At 55.2% G+C, this 16,289-nt stretch overlaps 1 long non-coding RNA gene across 1 annotated transcript; it reads right to left on the bottom strand.

Annotated features, from left to right (window-relative positions):
• Positions 1-10,937: 10,937 nt before the first annotated feature.
• Positions 10,938-14,603, bottom strand: LOC148107592 (uncharacterized). The gene is made up of 3 exons (XR_015722051.1): positions 14,456-14,603; positions 12,112-13,002; positions 10,938-11,875 (listed from the first exon to the last, which is right to left on the bottom strand). It is a non-coding gene; the product is annotated as an uncharacterized LOC148107592 (long non-coding RNA).
• Between the last annotated feature and the right edge of the window lie 1,686 nt (positions 14,604-16,289).

Below are 16,289 nucleotides of genomic sequence, written 5' to 3'. Positions count from 1 at the left end.
ATGGCGTGGTGAGAGTGATTCCCCCCAGTGTATCAGGATGTGGTTATTGGGTGGGGGAGAGGAGGGCGCTTACTGCTTCAGGCAGAAACGGGCTAACAGGGGCCTGGGGCGTGTGACTCAGGCTGGCTGGGACTCCAGCCGAGCTCTTCCCCCCAAGCCGGGGAGCCCTTCCCTGACCTGGGGTTAGGCAGAGCCCGGCTGCCCAGCGAGCCAGGGCACTGAGGGCGTGCTTCCAAGCCAAGCCTCCGGATAATTTTTTTTTCTGGGTGAAGAATCACAAAGACTCTAATTTGAGAATCTGTAGAATCGTAACACCTCATTTAGCCGGGGCCATTCGGGAGTGAGGAGTTCCACATAAGTGAGTTTTCCAGATAATTGAACTTTATGCCCTCGAGAGCCAAAGCTTAAGAGAAATTAAGCACTTTGACGGAAAGTATTCTAAAATACATCCCTCTGCTGTCAGACCCTGGGTACCCAGACAGAGACAGCCCTTCTCAGCAGCCCTGTTGATCAGGACCCTGCTTCTGCTTCCGGGCTGGGCTGGGTGCCTGTCGCTTGCGGGGTGGGGTTCAGCCCTGGCTGCGTGTCCAAATCAGCTGGAAGGCATAAAAGATCCTGATGCCCGGGCCCCACTCCAGACTATTTTACTCAGCATCTCTGGGAGGTGGAGCCAGGCGGAGTGTGTATTAAAGCTCCCAGATGATTCCAATGTGTAGACAAGCTTGAGAACACCGCTACTCATACATGCTGTGTTTTCTGCCATGACCCCCAGCCCGGCAGTCATGACACTAGTCGCTGCTCCCGAGTCCAGACACGCAGTGGGTGACCCACGTGACCCTCGTGACCTTTCATTCCTGCCCGTGATGGCAGGCCCTGCTTTTCAGATGGGAAGGAGCAGGACCTTTCCACCCTCGCTTAGCTAGGCGGTACTCAGGACGTCCAGCTCTGTCTGGTCCCAGACCCTCCTTCGTGAGCCGGCTCCGGGCAGCTCTGCGTTGGGAGCGCCTCTATCCTTTGCTACGATTGTGTCTTCCCTTCTTCACAGGTGGTTTCCTCTAACCTTGCCACACCACCCTGAACCCGAGCTTCCAGCCTGCCTGGGGTGGGGAATGCAGGTTGCTTAGCTGGTTGGGACTGTACGCAGACTGAACAACTGGGCTCCCAGCGGAGGCCTGCAGAGAGGAACTTTTCTGGGGAAAGTGCGTGTAAGCTCTAGGCCGGAAGCTTTGGGAATCTGCTTTCCTTGTGGGGGACCTGCGAGATGGCTTTATAAATAAATCAGTTCACTTGTCTGCCTTTTGTTGGCTCCTGGGGGGCTGGTCCCCAGGCAGGCAGACACACCCCAGGAGCTCAGTCGCTATTGGCTGCTGTCTGTTCTGCACCCCACCATGTGGAAGGAGGGAGGGAGGCTCTTCAGCAAGCTCCTGCCTCTGTCTGTCCTCGGCTCCCAGTCTCCTTCCCCTCCTGCCGCACTGGGCTTCTCACCAGCCTCTGAGCTTGTCCCAACGTCTCACCTTGATGCTCTTGTGCCGGCTTCCTCCAGCGTCTCTTCTCTGTGAGCCCTGCCCCCATTTCCTTGCGGCAAACACTTGCCTGTAAGGGAGGCCCTGGGCCCTGCCCGGGAGCATCAGTTTCTTCATCTGTGAAGTGGGGATGGCATCACACATCGCACGAAGTTGTAAGTAAACAAGGCATGTAGAGCACGTGACTCCGATGGCCACCCAAGGCACAGTGGCTCCTTCTAGAGAGGACCAGATGACACCCACGGGTTCCCGTCCAGCCAGCCCTGCCTTGGTCTCCCATCCCACTAGACCTGCGGCAGGCTGTTGGGCCAGTTGGCCCCTTCGTAGAGCCGTGCAGCTCAAATAAACATCCACTGCTCTCAACCTGGCTCTTGGCAGGAGGAGAAGTTTGCGTTTCCTGTGGGCGGAGAGGCGGGTGCAGGTCTGGAGGGGGAGGGACTGCAGGAGCGCTGGGCCCAGGGTTTCTCAGACATCACAGGGGGATTGTTTTCACCCCAAACCCTGTCCATCCTGTCCGTGCACTTGGCTCACCTCCCGCGCTGTCTGGGAGCCTCTCCCTGTGCCTTTGCCCACTCTCCCAGGGCAGGACGTGGACCCTGGAGGGCGCGGGGCCCTCTTCCACCCCAGGCAGCTCCTGGACCCAGCTCAGGGCAGGGGCTGTCGTGCATTCCTGCTGGGGGCCGAATCCTATAACCACGCAGGGCCTCCAACCTCTCTGAACACAGGCATCGAGAGACCTGAGCACCCACGGGCTTTCGAATGCAAACAAGCAGTGAAGTATTTCAAAACCTGGTATTTCACCAGAAACGGCCCTTCAGAGGGGCCCAAAATACACAGGCCGGTGAGAGCCCAACCCCAGGCTCGGTGGCCAGGTCTTCCTTATGTCAACAAGGGAAAGGAAAACAGCTTGGCTGTGTCTGGGGCAACCTGACAAAGGGGTTTTCCGACTGGGGCTGGAGGAGAGGGAGGGCAGGGAAGGCGGCTGCCAAGCCCCTGAGCGCTTCCTGCAAATGGTGTGGAGACCCTGGGGCTTTCTTGCAAGCTTAGGGAAGAACTTCACAGGGAATTCCCTAGTAATGGTCGCAACGCTTCCTGGTGATGGAGGAGGTGCTGAACCTTTGTCCTGGCTTATCCCTTACCATCCAGCTCAGGTCTGCGTAGACATTGCCCCCACATCGAAGACGAGAAACCAGGCCCGGAGGAGATCAGCTCACACGGTGGCTGGTAAATGGTGGAGCCGGTTTCCTTGCAGGCAGGAAAGGTGGATAACATTTGCTCTGCTGTTGTCCTTTTGTTGTCCCTCTCTCCAAGGCTGCTGAGCCCCACCACGGCTGGCCTGGCACTGAGAAGAGAAGACACAGCCTCACGGAGCTGCAGGTTAAAAGCAGGCCAGCCGTGCCATCGGTGGTGGCCTGATGGCCTTGTGAGGGGACACAGGCTCCCACTGAGCTCTAATCAAATGTCATGGGAGTGGGGAAAGCAAGTGATGGCCTCTGAGGGAGGAAGAGGGACAAGCTGAGCTGAGTCCTGAGAAAAGAGTCCCATTTGCCAGGGGGGGACGGGAGGGAGAGGGCTCCGCAGGCCGGTGGCTGGCCAGCCCTCACTCATGCATGTTGTGTTTGTTCATGGGGACAGCGGCGTGGGCATCAGGGTGGAGAAGGAGCTGACCACTCACCCTGAGGTCTGGGAGAGGCACAGTGGGGTGGGGCTGGGCCTCGGCAGAAATCCGAGGACTTGGAGGAGCGCAGTGGGTGAGCGGTGCTTCTGCGGTTCTGGGGGGTCGGGGAGACACCGAGGGGCGACTGGGCCCTGGAGATCCTGTCAGGAGCTTTCTCAGCACGTCAGCCCCCAAAAGGACCCCGATGACAAGTTCTCAAGGCCCCACCCAGGCGGTATGGGTAGTGATGACATAGTGGAGATGTCCCAAAGGTGCCCAGAGCTCTCCAGTGTCACCTTTACGACAGACCCACCCTCGGGCCCCGTGGTGCTGAGAGGAGAATGGTGGGTAGGGCAGCCCTGGGTTACGTTTCAGGAGACTAGAGCTCTTCGTCTTCCTGGGGAGGTCCTTTCACTTCCCTCGATGGATTTCAGTGTTTTCAGCAGAAAGTGGGGTAGACAGGAGGAACCCCAAATTCTGGCTTGAACAGAATCTCCTGTGGGGAGGTGAAGGGGGAGGGTGCCGTGGAGCGGGGCGTCAGCCCTGTCTGCACCAGGAGGCCGGCCCATGACCGAGGCTCTGCTCTGCTGCATGTGGGATAGGTAACCACAGGCAAATCACTTCACGGCTATCCGTGGAGATACTAATCCCTCCCCTGACTCACCCGTGGGGTTACTGCGAACATCAAATGAAATAGTAAGTGTGAAGTGTTGTTTAAACTGTAAGTTCTGGTATAGAGTTGAATCACCTTCTGGTTCCAGGACCTTAGGGAGCCTTTAACCTAATTCTCTCATATTCCAGAAGATGAAACAGAAGTTCAGAGTGGCCGTGACTTGTCCAACATTGCTCTGAGCAGAACTGAGACCAGTTTCTAGATGCAGTCTCTTCCCTTCAACCACGGCTCTTGCTGCTGATTCATTTTGTCGTCGAAAAAAATCTAACCACCACCCAGCTGACCCTTGGCGTGGAACATCACTTTGCGTTCAAAAGAAAAGAAGAGGAAAAAAAAATCCCAACCCCAGCGACCACAGAGCTGTTGCTTCTCAGGAAAAGCCACCGCCCGCCACCACTAGGAATGTGACGGAACAGAGACCGGCCTCACTGCCTGCCACCAAACAAACGTGGCCTGTTCTCTGTGGCCAATGTCTTGCTGTCACCAAGCTCCTCCAGATCGCGGTGGGAGGTTGTTTGGAAATTTGATTAGCCCCAGAGGGTAACTTTGAGTGCTTGAGCGAGCCGGCTCCAGAACCTTCAGGGTGCTGAGTGCCGTGGCCTGTTAGAGATAGCACAGTATCAGGGAGAGTGGGGGAGGGCAGCGCTCCAAGAGGGAAGATGAGTGGGCTGTTGGGAGAAATTAATATGAGGAAAGGAAGTGGTGAATGAAGTCAAATGAAAACAGGGTCCTACGATATCTATGACTCATAAATCTCATTGATACCTGGCCTGTGAGTTCCCTGCTCGCCCTTGAGTTAGTAAATGGCCTGTCCTCAGGGTGACCATTCGGGAAGATTCATGGGTGGGGGCGGGCTGGGAGGAGGTGGGGGGCAGGTGCTGGGAGGCCTGTGTGACTTTTAGGAAGAGCTCGCCTAAGTTCCTGTTCTCCCACAGGAGAGCTCCAGCTCTGACGATCTTCCCTGTTCCCCGCCCCACCAGGGAATTTGGGGGCCTGCCTAGCACAGGGTTCAGGGGAGAAGAGGCGGAGGCAGGGGGCCACCGGGAGGGATGATGGCAGAATGAAAAGGGAGGGGGAGGGGCGCCTGGGTGGCACAGCGGTTAAGCGTCTGCCTTCGGCTCAGGGCGTGATCCCGGCATTATGGGATCGAGCCCCACATCAGGCTCCTCCGCTATGAGCCTGCTTCTTCCTCTCCCACTCCCCCTGCTTGTGTTCCCTCTCTCGCTGGCTGTCTCTATCTCTGTCGAATGAATAAATAAATTAAAAAAAAAAAGGAAAAAGAAAAGGGAGGGGGAGGGACCCCCCAGAAGGCACCATCAAAGCCTGACTTCTTAGCAAGACTGCTCGGGCTCACGTTCTGCAAGCCGCTCATTGCCAAGAGGGGCTCTTACTATTTTTAACCACCACAAACCCCCTGATGTGAAAGACTGTGTATGCCAAATGAATTCCTTTCGCTATCTTATTTATTTGTTTATTTTGTGAATCAGAAATCTCTCCAAGCTCCTGCTCAGAGGATCTGACCAGGTCCCAGAGCCCTTGGTTGCCCCTGGAATGGGATGGCTTCAGCCTTGGAGTTCTGTGATCCTTGCTGTGAGGTCAAGTTCAGGTCAACGGCGGCCTCCCAGTAGGTGTTTGAAAGGTTGGAAATCACTTGAGAGCCCCACTGCTTTCCACCCCGGCCCAAATGAAGTTGGCGAGGGCAGATCCCTTGCCCCCCCCCCCCCCCCGTCTCTGCCCCAGGGAGCAATGCCATGTGCCGGGGGAGCCATGTGGGGAAGGGCTGGCTGCAGGGTCGAGGGAGGACTGCAGAACAGATGGGAAAAGGTAGCAGTGCCTCGGAGCACGGGCAGGGATGCGGTCCCAGGAGAGAAGCGTGGGAAGACCAGGCCAGGTGTCACATCAGGGGACTTCCTGGAACTGAGGATTTGCTAACACTGCCCTGTGGTCCCTCTAAGGACATGTCTACAACATCACGTGACCTCATTATGTCAGTCAAGCTCTGGTGTATAGGCAGGCTGTTCCCCCGCAGCCAAGGAACCCCACTATTTCAGTGTATGGGGACCCACATCCGAGTCCCCAGGCATGGACACCCAGGAATGATGGAGGGACGCCAGGACTAGGTTGGGAGATCCAAGGGCTGGGCAATGGGGCCTTTCGTGAACCCCAGAGGCAGCGACCCTGTTGCCGGAGTCCAGCTCCAAACCAGCAGGCAGCAGGACACTACTCCCCAACCCCCCGCTTCCTCTCCCGCACCTCAGAGCCGGCCTTCCAGGACGGGCTGGTAGTCCAGGTCCAGTTTACAGCTGAGGAGACTGAGGTGCCCCGAGGTGAGGTCACTTGTCCAGCATTCTACTCTGGGATCCGAGCCCAGGCTTGTCCGACTCCATGCCAGGCCTGTAACCGCTGCATGGAGGTCTTAGTGAACCTCAGCCCGTCTTCCTGATGAGGCTGTGAGCCCCTCGAAGGCAGAAGCAGGGTCTTATTTATTATTTGATGTGCTTCATTTGTATTTATGGAGGGCTCACTTCACATAGGCCCCGTGCTAGGCAGACCCGGTACGTCGTATGGGGGGGGCGAGGTTCAAGAACTTCAAGATGGTGACAGTAGGGCCTTAGGGGCAAAGCCCCGGATGCAGGTCTTTGTGAGTACAGCTCACGAGGCTGGTCCCGCAAGGTGAGATGCCCCCGCAGTGCCCTGTGAGAACGGGCCGGCCGGAGGCACGGGGCGAAGGGAGAGCCCGGGAGGGCGCCGAGCTCAGTGGGCGCTTGGCTCGGGGCCTACCCTTTACATCGCAGATTTTCAACAAGTGTGTGCTGAGAAAAGCATCTTGCTGCACGTTCTCTCTCGGCGACATTATGAGGCAGACATTATTTACGTAACAAACCATCGTGTGCATACTAGGTGCCAGATGTCGTTCTAAGCATTTATGAAGATCACCCACTTGGCTCTTAACAACCTGTGGTACGGTTGCTTTGTCCCCCCCCACCCCGTTTTAAACACAAGGAAGCTGGGGTTCCGAGATGTTCGGTGAACGGACAGAGCACAGCCAGTCAATAGGATCCCACCCCAATTGGTCTGCTTTGGATTCTGGAAGTTTCCCCCCACCACACCCTTGTGCCATCCATGCAGGTAACCTTGGTGATGTGGATACGTGCCCGGGGCCTTGGGGGTCCCGGCCTTGCTGGAATGGGATGACAGGTCCATGTGGGCCCAAGGGTAGCTGGCGCTTGGGAGCCTGCTCTTGGGGAGCGGCTGAAGGATGAGCCCCCCAGCGTGTGCAGGCTGCTGAGCATCTTGCCTGGAGATCAGCACGGGAGGGACCGGGGCTGGGGGGGGGTTCAAATAGAACCATCCCAACTTTCCGCCTTTTACAGGAGAAGGACGTTGGAAGATAAAATTTGAAGAACGTAGAGAAGGAAAAAGTAGCCGCAGTCCCAATACCCAAATCTCACCCCAGAGAATGTTTTAAAACACGCCCTGCCAGTCTTAGAGGAACGTGAGAAAAGCATAGTCTCTTATGTTTTGGGGGAAGGGGAAAGGGTGTAACCTTTGTGGAAAGCAATCTGGTGACATCTATTAAAAAAAAAAATGAATACACTCTTTAACTCAGCCGTCATACTCCAGGGAAAATAAAAAGCCCACAAACATAAAAGCTCCATTAGGTAAAAATTAAGTACACAGATGTCTGTAGAAGCATTATTTTTTAAAAGATTTATTTATTTATTTGGGAGAGAGAGAGAGAGCCCACACGAGCTTGAGTGGGGGGAGGGGCAGAGGGAGAGAATCTCAAGCCGACACCCTGCTGAGCATGGAGCCTAACCCAGGGCTCGATCTCAGGACCCTGAGATCAAGACTTGAGCCAAATCAAGGGTTGGACCCTTAACCGACTGAACCACGCAGGCACCCCTGTTGCAGCGTTATTCGAATGGTGCCCGTGTGAGCAAACACGCAGAACGTAGTGAGCGCCCGTCAGCCAGGAGGGTAGCTGGATACACAGTGACATACACCATGGACTAGTATACAGCCAATAAAAAGAACTAGTCAGCATCAGACTTGGGGTGGGGGGGGCAGTTAAGAGGGAAAAGCGAGATGCAGAAAAGCGTGTATGACACGATCCGCCTTTTGTAAAAAAGTGGCAAAAGCCACCTGCCTCTGTGTCTGCGTGTACGGGTGCGTGTGTAGACCTGGATCTGAATCGGATCATACTAGTGTGCGCGTAAACACAGAAGGACCCACACTCAGTCGCTAGCGCGGGCGGCTGAGATGGGGTGGAGGTCCGGGGAGTGGTCACAGGGATGGCACTACAGGATAGGAAAGGGGACATGGAATTCTTAGAACAAAAAGGAGAAAAACAAAAACCGCTCATTTCCCGCCAGTCTTTTTTCCACTGTATAATCTTGCAGCCAACTCCCTCGTTCTTTCACGTGAAGGCCACCCCAGCCTGGTATGAAAATGGGGGCACGATCACACAGGACACAGTAAACCTCTAACTCCAGGCCCCGCCAGCGACGTTTCCAGAGCTCCAGTCTGGGAGTCCGCCTGCCCAGTGGCTGGGGACCGCGGGTCACTCTCTGCCTCTGTTTCCAGCCTCCGCTGCTGGCCCAACCAGACAAGGCTGCCTCGCACGCCCCTGGTGACCGTGAGGGGATGGCTCCAGCTGTCCCCACAGATGAGGGGAGGCCACAGGACTCTCCAGGGCCACCCACATCCGTCCAGCGTCTGCTCGGGCCCTCTTCCCAGGGTTGGTCTGGGTTCTCGGGTTGCACGCAACAGAAGACAGATTGGACTGACTTCAACAAAAGAGGGAGCTTGGTGGACGAATGTGGGGGAGACCACGGGATGGAAGAGGGCTGACACTGAGCCAGGAACTAACTGACAGGAAGCAGGGGGGCCCCAGAACACCTCAGGGGCCGAGGCTGGCTTGTCCTCCAGGCTGGCCACAGTTCGTCCGCTGAATGAACTCCAACCCTGTGTCCTTCCTTGCCTCTGCTCAGGATTCAGAGTCCCAGGAGAGAGTCTCATTGGCTAGGGTCCATCCCTGGTGAAACCAGGGCGGGGTGAGGAAGGATCCAGCGAAAGGAGCCTCTGGGGCCCCCTCCCCTTCCCCCTCCCAGGGAAACATAAGCCTCCTGTGTTTACTATAAACTGAGACTGTATTTTGCGAGGGGAGGTACTCCTCCCAGAGGAAGTTGGGGGCTGCTGAGGGAGGGAAATGGATGCTAGAGAATTAAAAAAAAAAAAAATCAAATATCTTCTCCTCATAGGCCCCCCCATGCAGTGTGTAGGGAGATGGGCTGGTTTGGTTTTTCCTTAAGGGCGATCCTTTTGGTCGTAAGTGAAGGGAACCGACTCAAACTCTTTTTGTCCGAAAAGGGGGCCTTCTGCTAAGGCAGCCAAGAAGCGTGAAGAATTCAAGGCCTTAGGGGGAGCCATTCCAGGACCCAGCCTCTCGCTTGGCCCATCTTTCCACTCGAGATTCCGTGGTCTCGTGAGTCGGCTTCCTCTGCTAGTCTGGCCCTTTCTGTCTTTCTCTTTCTCCAGACTGACTGTCTGCCCTTCATGCCCGTGGAGTTGGAAACCTTCCAGCCCACAGCTCCTCCATTTACATTTCCGCTACTCAAGAAAGCAGTCCAGCTGTCTGGCTGTCTCTCCGTCTCAATTACGGATTTCCCAGGGAGAATCGGATTGGCTCTGCCGGGGTCAGGTGGTCTCCTTGCTCTAATCTGCTGTGGCCAGTGGGCAGGAGACGTGGCTTCCGGGAGCCTCACCCCAGGCCATGAGAACGGAGGGAGGAAGTGGAGGGAAACCTTCATACAAGGGCCGAGTCCCACCAACCAAGAACACCTCTAAGTCCACAGAAAGGCGGAGGCAGAAAACCCCCATCGGCCTGTATGGAGCTGGGGGGTCTGGGGCAGGAAGTGGGATGGGCAGGTTGGGAGCCAACAGGGAGCCGTCCTCTTGGGAACTAGCCGACATTTCCCATGGGCTCTGCCATTTGCCTTTAGGGTCTGGTAGGGGACTGGGTCAGCCCAGCTTCAAGAACCACGCATGGCAGCCATGATCAACCAGTTTTGAAAAATAATCTCTTTTTTCCCTTTTTTCCAGAGTAATCTCTGCACATAGTTCTGGGAAATCGAGTAACACTAAAAGGCTTCATGTGCAAAACGCTGGCTCCTCATTCCTCCCCCACTCCCGAGGGGAAGCAATCTCAACTCCCTTAGGTCCTGCTTCTATTATTTATCTCCATACACTTCTAAATAATTTGCTAGGCAGCTTGCTCTCTCTCTCACTCTCTCTCTCTCTTTTCATTATCTACTGACTTCTCCTTCTGGTCATTGAGACTTTGGCTACTTTACAAGCTTTCCTCCCCATTTCTCCTTCTACCGCTCTGCTGCTGTGGCATAGCCCACAGTTGGTGGGTGCTTCCATTACCCAGCTCTGAAAATACCCTTTCCCCATGACTCAAGCCAGGTCCGATGATCGCCTTTCCCCTTTTGGACACCACCGTGTTTTCCTTGGCGCTCCTCTCTTGGCTTTCTCAGTTGCTCGGGTATCTGTGCTCTGTGGGGGTTACTGAATATCTATCAATACTTCTGCTAAAGTTTGAGACGGCACACAAATTTCATCTCCACGCCCCTCCTACCCTCCCCTCCTGTTTGGACTGGCTGCCGTCTGGGCCTCCCTGGGGGCTCCGCACCCTCACACAGTAGTTACCTGAAATTGTGCCACTTTCTTCGGTGGGACCCCCTGCTTGCTCTGTCCTCCCATGTTCCCATTTCTTGGTTCATTCTCTTGTTCGGCTGGCACGCGTGCTCTAGTCACTTGCTACGAAAAGGTGCAAGAGAGGTTAATTTTCTGCATGTCCGAAATGTATTTGTTCCATCGTCACACGTGATGTAGAGTCAGGCCGAGTATAGAGCTCCGCGTTGGGAATAATGGCCCTCTCCGCATGTTGCGGACGAGGTCCCGTTACCTTCTCCAGTTCCGCTGAGGTCTGGCACCGTGTGGATGCTGGGCAGGGCGGGAGGGGGCCCTGCGAGTGCGACAGCTCCAGATGGGGACTCTCAACCACCCGTACCACCCCCTCCCTGCACCTCAGCCGGGACTTTCTCGTCTCATCGGCCCTCCTGCTGCAAGCTCTGGAGTGTGCAGCTTTTCCCCCTTTGCTGAGTCATCACCACTTGTCCCTCTGCTTCACAGAGTCCAGATACTTGTTGAAATCTCGTATCTCCTGGTGTCACAAACCGCTTTGAACTTGGATTTTTACACATCCCCCCTCCGTTTACTGTCACTTTAACGAGAGGCTGGGAGTGAGAGAAAGCCAAAGGGTGTCAGTCTGCCATGCTGAACGGGATTAGAATCTTTTTTTTTTTTTTTAAGATTTTATTTATTTGACAGAGAGAAAGCCAGCGAGAGAGGGAACACAAGCAGGGGGAGTGGGAGAGGAAAAAGAAGCAGGCTCCCAGCAGAGGAGCCTGATGTGGGGCTCGATCCCAGAACGCTGGGATCACGCCCTGAGCCGAAGGCAGATGCTTAACGACTGCGCCACCAGGCTCCCCGGGATTAGAATCTTGCTCTTATTTAAATCTGGTTTTTTCCTACACATACAACATATATATTTTTCCATGTGACTGTGAGTTTTATGGACATCTTTTGTAATTGCTGTATAATATTTTATATTCCATCCAGAAGATATGGGGTGACTTCCTGACCCTACTATCCCTTATTACGGACATTCCCTTTGCTCCAGTTTTGCACATACGAAGCACCTTTGTGCATATGGCTTTTTCTGCTCTTTGGACTGTTTCCTTAGGCTATATTCCAAAGGATACGAATCTTTTGAAAAACCCTGATCAGTTTTGCCAAATTGCCAGAATGTTTGTACCAGTTTCACCTGTGGGCGAGGGAAAGGGCCGGCTGTCGTAACCACCTGTCTGGTCTTCTATGTCTGTGCAGAACTTGTCGAAGCTTTAGGTTTCCCGCAGGCTTCCCCGACACCGAGTTCCGGCGACTCTGCGGAGACTGACAAAGACATTCATTCTTGCTGAGAAACGTTCATGACCAGTTAACGAAAACAATGTCGGGGAAGGAAGAAAGGAATGTAGATTACTTCGTTTTCTTCCTTAGTCTTACACTGGGTTGGGGGGGGGGTGGAGTTCAGGTAAAGGGAAAATAATTTTTTAAAAATAATTTTTGAAAAAATAGCATGAGTCGAAACCAGCCTGGATGTCAGTAACTTGTAAACGGGAGAATCTTACCACTTGGCCTCATTCCGCCAGGAACACAGGTGTTTTTGTACAGTAGGAGGGTTCCTTCCGAAATCTGCAGACCTTCTCGGAGAGAGGAACGGGCCAGGTCCTTGCGTCAGGCCTCATTTTACAGATGAGGAGACAGAGCCCAGAGAGGGAAAGGGGCTGGCCCATGGCCACGGAGCAGGTCAGCCGCAGGGCCTTCCTGGAAGAGAGCCCAGGCTGCCCAGACCAAGAGGCTTCCCTGTCAATCGGGTGAGACTGAATCATGGCTAGCATTTGTCAACATCTCGTCTGCGACAAACAGGATGTCAGTGGTGGCCCAAGGCGGGCTGTGGGCTTTTCCCCAGCACAGCACAATGGAGGGACTAGGACAATAGCCGTCGAATCAATGTCACACTTTGCAGGGAGCCCGTTGGTGGCTGGACGTGCAGCGAATTGCAGCTCTCGGCTCATCCGTGCTCGGGGCCTTCCATCTGGGAGGCTGGCAAGGCATCAGCATGGGAAGTTTAGGTCCTGGGCTCCCCACACAGCCTAGCAACCCTTAGGACTTGCTATGTCAACCCTAAGCCTCACTTGGACCCTGACCCTTTCTAGACGTGTAGAAACTGGCTCTAGCTCCAGCAAGATTGAGCTGGGGATTGTCCTGTGAGAGCAGAACGTGGTGCTTGGCTTTTATTTCCAGACCCTGGGGGCTTCTCATGGACCCTCTCTGTTTCCCCATCGAGCCCGGCTAAGCAGACAGCATCCATGTCCACTGTCAGGGGCCCATCTCAGCTCACCGCGGGCAGGTGGGCCTGGGCTGAGCACGCGGGCATCCCGGAGCCTCGGCTGCCTCATCAGTAGAATGGAAGGTGTCGGGGGAACGGAGGAAATTGCTGCTGGCCAACCCCTTCTGGCCTGCAAAAACAACGCGTGTCCTATTGTTCACGCTGCTGGTAGTCCCGACCTCATAGCATTTTGAGGATTAAAATGAGAGTGCTCCTATCCCATGCTCAGCACCTCTCTCACGTGTGGGAACCACTCGCATGAGCGCTAAGCGGTCTGGCCCCGGGGCCCCGGGCAAGGAACGAGTAAGCAGAGCTGTAGCTGCGAGCGACTTTCTGTGTCATGTCATGTCACCCTCGCCACAACCCCAGGAGGGCTAGCATGATTGTCCTCGTGTTCTAGATTAGGAAACTGAGGCACAGGGAGCTTAAACTTGTCCCAAATCACACAGCAGGTTGGTGGCCGAGCTGGGCTTGGAGCCCAGATTATGTTTCTCTGGAGATCACCTGCTTTCCCTGCAGTCTGCTGCCACTTTCTGTGTCTTACTGAAGAAGTCCCGAGTGGTGGGGTCGGAAATGAGGACATTTCCCCCAAATTTTAAATTAGGAACCTGAAAAGGTTATTACAAGTTATTTCCGAAGAATTAAGAAGCCTCATGCATACCATGTTGGTGTTCATAACACAATACGAATCATCATAGGACTCCATGAAAGAGGAACTAAATCTTGTCTCCATTTTACAGGTAAGAAAACCGAGGCTCAGAGAGGTCAGGGGATTTGCCTAAAGTCACACAGCAGGAAGTAGAACAGCTGGCATCCACCTCCAAGTCTGCTGGACTGCAAAAGAGGCTCTCTCCGTGCCGGGCAAGAGCCATAGGCTTCCAACATCCAGGCTACAGACTGGCTGCCTCTGGAATCTTGTCATCCAGGAGCCCAGGTACTTTTTCTCCCTACTGTCGCTGGCCTATCTGCGCTGTACCTGCCCGCAGTGGGGCAGGGTCCAGATTTGTGGGCAACAATGACATCACTGGGATCACCATGAACTGCAGTGTCCCTGCAGCAGTCCCCCCCCCCCCAGCACACACCCACCAGAGCTCTGGGGGGGAGGGCGGGGGGAGGGCCCTCCTGGCTCAAAATAGCTCTGTGTTATTAGCTGCATTTAATTGAAGGTGTTTCGAGGGCAGCCTCCACCGGGCCCAAACCAAATGGAAAATGACACACTGTCAAATTAATGTCCCCAGACCATGATAAATGGCCGGGGTGGTGAGTAATGCTTCCATTTCTTGTTTTAAAGGAGAAGGATGCAGCCAGGCTCCGCAGGTCTGTCCGTATTGTGCGGGGAAAGGTCAGGGGCGTCCTCGGGATACACGGCACTCCTCACTGGCCTGCCCACCAGGATGGGCCTCTCCAGCTTCTGCCGACCTGTGCTTTCTCTCCTTCCGGTCTCTGGGGGCTGGCAAGATTGCCGAACAGCTTGCGAGCCTCCAGGCCAATGTCCAGGGACGAAGGCGCAGGAGATAAGTCTAATCCTTCACACACACACACACACCACCGTCCGTCCCCCCCCCCCCCGCCGTACTTCATACCTTCCAGAGCCCAGGCGCCTCTGCTGCCTCATTTCATTAGTTGGCATCGGAGGCCTGCTCCTGACCTCCAGCTGCACCTTCCCCCTGTCCTTGGCTTCAGCCATGCTGGTCCCTCGACCCCACCCTGCACACCCAAGCTCTTGGACCACGCGGGACCGAATGCTGAGCGCCTGCCCTGTGCCAGGCCCCGGGGCTCGGCGCTGGAGAGGCAGGAAGTCGCAAGAGTCAGTCCCGCCCCTGGAGGACGCAGACAGCGCCTGACAGCCAGAGCTGGCTCTGCACCCAAGCCGGGCTGCAGTGGTCCCCTGTGGAACGTAAACACTTCCCAGAACATAAACAGCAGGCCACAAGCAAGACGAAAACAAGACCCCTCCATAATGGTGTCTGAACGCAGACAAAAACAAGAACAGTGTCCAAACCACAAAAATTACCAACCAGCCCCCTAGCCTGGCTGCTATCAGGGGCTACTGTTTCTTTAGCGATCATAGCTTGAGCTTTGCTTTAGTCTTCCCTACCAGATGCGATCCATGAGGACACTCAGTCACAGAGCCCCCTGCCCCCTCATCCCTGCTTCCTGACCGCGTGAATCCCAGAACAGAGCTCTGTTTCCTTGAGTCCTCCCCGAAGCACCTAGCCGCAGCTCAAATCCTGGACTCATTCCTATACCCTCTCACGGAGGGTGCCCACCGTCCTCTGAGGTGTGCATTCTCCCTTGCTGCAACGGGTCATACACCCGCCTTTGTCCACATACAAGTGTGTTTCTCGGTCTTTGGCTGGATGGCGTTGGCACCATTGACCTTGGGCGCAGGGTGGGGCAGAATTACGGATGAGCTAACTTGTCCCACAAACGCTCTGTTACAAGAGCAAGGGTGTTGGGACCATTCATTCTGGATGGGGAGACTTTGTGGAGGAGGTGGCATGAGCTGGTTGTCCAAGGAGGGGCCAAGTGAGCAAGTGAGGCACCGGGTGAATGGAAGACAGGGCCCTCCATGTGATGGGCCCCTGAGCAAAGGCGCCGAAGTGGGAACCAGCATGAGGCAATGTAGTGTTTCTTCCTCCTCTCATTGCCTCTCAGCGCAAGGGAAATTCTGTTTATCCTTCAAGGCTCAAGGTGCACGTCACCTCCTCCGAGCAGCCCTCCAAGCCTGCCTTGGAGTCCCTTTATCACTCTTGCCTTTAGTTTCCCTGTAAGTCAAGTGAGAGGACTGGACTAAATCAGTGCTTTTCAAACTTCTTTTTAAAGGAAGACAACCCTTTGCACAAACGGACTCTTACCCAGGAGCCCAACACATAAGAGACATAAAAGATATAAATGGCATTGCTGTGGTTGAATTGGGGGCTGTGGGCCTGCTTCTTCGCTTTTTAGTAACTCCTGGGGGCGGGGGGAGTGTGTCCTGGGGACTCTGAGGCTCTGAATGCCAGCGGGAAAAGCATGAAATGGGAGAGCATCTGTGGTCCCCTCCGACCCTTTAATTCCGTCTCCCCCACCCTCGGGAAGCTCCCCACGGACTGGAGCTGTGCTCTCATTGGCAGGGCACGAAGTGGCTCCCGAGCAGGTACTGTCTATGCCTGGTCCTCACATCAGCCCTGCCAGGGTCTGGCTCCCCCATTTTCTGGAAGGCACTGGCGACACCCCGAGGGGGCCCAGATCAGGCAGGGGCAGGGCCTCAGTCCATGCAGACGGTGACTGGCCAACCAGAGATGCCCCGGTCTCTCCCTTCCAGCCAGCACCTTCCCCACCGTGCGGGGATCCAAGGCTCACGGCATGTCCTGTCCACCCATCGGTGTGTCTGCCTCCCTGGGCTCAGGCTCCTGTCCTTCCCCGTGACAGCCC

The sequence above is a fragment of the Ursus americanus genome, chromosome 28, assembly GCF_024610735.1.
Source record: "Ursus americanus isolate L20-20 chromosome 28, mUrsAme1.1.p, whole genome shotgun sequence".
Taxonomy (NCBI): domain Eukaryota; kingdom Metazoa; phylum Chordata; class Mammalia; order Carnivora; family Ursidae; genus Ursus; species Ursus americanus.
Note: the sequence above shows the minus strand (reverse complement) of the source record. Positions and strands in the feature narration are given on the sequence as shown.